At 73.4% G+C, this 2,530-nt stretch overlaps 1 non-coding gene across 1 annotated transcript; it reads left to right on the forward strand.

The window, feature by feature from the left end:
• Positions 1-1,441: 1,441 nt before the first annotated feature.
• Positions 1,442-1,560, forward strand: LOC135977594 (5S ribosomal RNA). Its single transcript, XR_010595029.1, has one exon. It is a non-coding gene; the product is annotated as a 5S ribosomal RNA (ribosomal RNA).
• Positions 1,561-2,530: the final 970 nt, after the last annotated feature.

A 2,530-nucleotide genomic window follows, 5' to 3' on the forward strand; every position in this document is an offset into this window, starting at 1 on the left:
GAAAATTTTTCAGCCCTTTCGACTCGGGGTTGACCTGGTGGCCGAGAGGGGACTCGCACGGCAGGCAAGCCGCCCTGGGCTCACCCTCCCCGGCCGCAGCGAGGGACTGCCTCCCGGTCGACTGGATCGGGCCCCTGGAAGTCTGGAAAAAAGAATGGAACCTGACGCCTCCGAGGAGGGGGCGCCCAGGGAAGGAGGGAGATCCGGGTTGACCTGCTGACCGGACGGGAAAGAGGCCACCGGGCGTCCCCCCCCCCTTAAAACCTAGGGGTTGACCTGGTGGCCGGAAAGCGAACCGGCCAGCAGGTGAACCCGTTCGATTCCACGGGTTGACCTGGTGGCCGGAAAGCGAACCGGCCAGCCGGTGAACCCGTCCGATTCCACGGGTTGACCTGGTGGCCGGGAAGCGAACCGGCCAGCAGGTGAACCCGTTCGATTCCACGGGTTGACCTGGTGCCCGGGAGGGGACTCTGAAAATTTTTCAGCCCTTTCGACTCGCGGTTGACCTGGTGGCCGAGAGGGGACTCGCACGGCAGGCAAGCCGCCCTGGGCTGACCCTCCCCGGCCGCAGCGAGGGACTGCCTCCCGGCCGACAGGATCGGGCCCCTGGAAGTCTGGGGGGGGGGGGGAATCGCCCCACGCCTCCGAGGAGGGCTGCCCGGGCGGGCCTGGCCCCGGAGCTCGAAAAAAAAAAAAAGGATCGGGCCCACTAGAGACATGGACCAGGCCGCCCTGGGCTCACCCTCCCCGGCCGCAGCGAGGGACTGCCTCCCGGCCGACTGGATCGGGCCCCTGGAAGTCTGGGGGGGGGGGGGAAATGGAACCTGACGCCTCCGAGGAGGGGACGCCCAGGGAAGGAGGGAGATCCGGGTTGACCTGGTGACCGGACGGGAAAGAGGCCACCGGGCGTGCCCCCGTTAAAACCCCTAGGGGTTGACCTGGTGGCCGGAAAGCAAACCGGCCACTGGGTAGGCCGGTCGGCAACCTAGGGGTTGACCTGGTGGCCGGGAAGCGAACCGGCCAGCAGGTGAACCCGTCCGATTCCACGGGTTGACCTGGTGCCCGGGAGGGGACTCTGAAAATTTTTCAGCCCTTTCGACTCGGGGTTGACCTGGTGGCCGAGAGGGGCCTCGCACGGCAGGCAAGCCGCCCTGGGCTCACCCTCCCCGGCCGCAGCGAGGGACTGCCCCTCCCCACCCCCCGGCTGACAGGATCGGGCGCACTGGAAGTCCGGGACAGTATTTTCCCCGACGCCGGGGAGGGCGGGCGGAGGGGCTCTGGCGGCCAGCCCGGGCCCCGGAGCTCGAAAAGGAAAAAAGGACCGGGCCCGCGAGAGACGGGGGCCCTGCCGCAGGGGGGGGGGGCAGTCCGACCGGGGCTCACCGTGCGGCAGGCCCGGGCGTCGGCAGGGGAAAGCGGGCGAGGAGGCGCGGGGCCGGGTGCCTACGGCCATACCGGACCGAACGCCCCCGATCCCGTCCGATCTCGGAAGGTAAACCGTCCCGGGCCTGGCTAGTACTTGGATGGGTGACCGCCTGGGAATCCCAGGTGCCGTAGGCAGCTTTTCCCGGTCCGAGTCAGCTCTCTCTCCTTTTCTGGGGGGGAAGGAGAGGGGGGGACGGGCCGGAAAGCCCCTCGTCGCTCCTGCCGAGTCGGAGGTCGCGGCCGCAGGTCACGGGTCTGGGCGCCTGGGGTCCGGCTCCCCACCCACCCGGCTTCCTCCGCGGAGGACCCCCCCCGGGGCCACCGAAGCCGCTGGGGGAGACGCCGGGCATGGGGCGGACTGGCCCGGACCCTCCCGGCCGCCGGCCCGCAGGTCCGCCCCGAATCCCCCCCCGCGGCCACCCAGGCCAGGCCTGGCCAGGCGGGACGGACGGCGGGTGTCCAGCGCCCAGCGGCTTCCTCCAGCGGGGACCCACGGACCCCAAAGCCGCAGGGGGAGGCCCCGGGCCTGGGACGGACTCGCTCGGACCCCCTGCGCCCGGCCGCCGGCCCGCGGGACCGCCCCGAATCCCCCCGCGGCCACCCAGGCCAGGCCTGGCCAGGCGGGACGGACGGCGGGTGTCCAGCGCCCAGCGGCTTCCTCCAGCGGGGACCCACGGACCCCAAAGCCGCAGGGGGAGACCCCAGGCCCGGGACCGACTCGCTCGGACCCCCCGCCTCCCCTGCGCCCGGCCGCCGGCCCGCGGGACCGCCCCGAATCCCCCCGCGGCCACCCAGGCCAGGCCTGGCCAGGCGGGACGGACGGCGGGTGTCCAGCTCCCAGTGGCTTCCGCCAGCGGGGACCCACGGACCCCAAAGCCGCAGGGGGAGGCCCCGGGCCCGGGACGGACTCGCTCGGACCCCCCGCCTCCCCTGCGCCCGGCCCCCGGCCCGCGGGACCGCCCCGAATCCCCCCGCGGCCATCCAGGCCAGGCCTGGCCTGGCGGGCCGGTGTGCAGCTCCCCCGGGCTTCCTCCCCCGACGACCCGCGCCCCCCTGAGCCGCAGGCGGAGACCCCGGCCCCGGGGCGGACCGGCCCGGGCTCGCC

This window comes from Chrysemys picta, unplaced genomic scaffold (genome assembly GCF_011386835.1).
Source record: "Chrysemys picta bellii isolate R12L10 unplaced genomic scaffold, ASM1138683v2 scaf4, whole genome shotgun sequence".
Lineage (NCBI taxonomy): Eukaryota > Metazoa > Chordata > Testudines > Emydidae > Chrysemys > Chrysemys picta.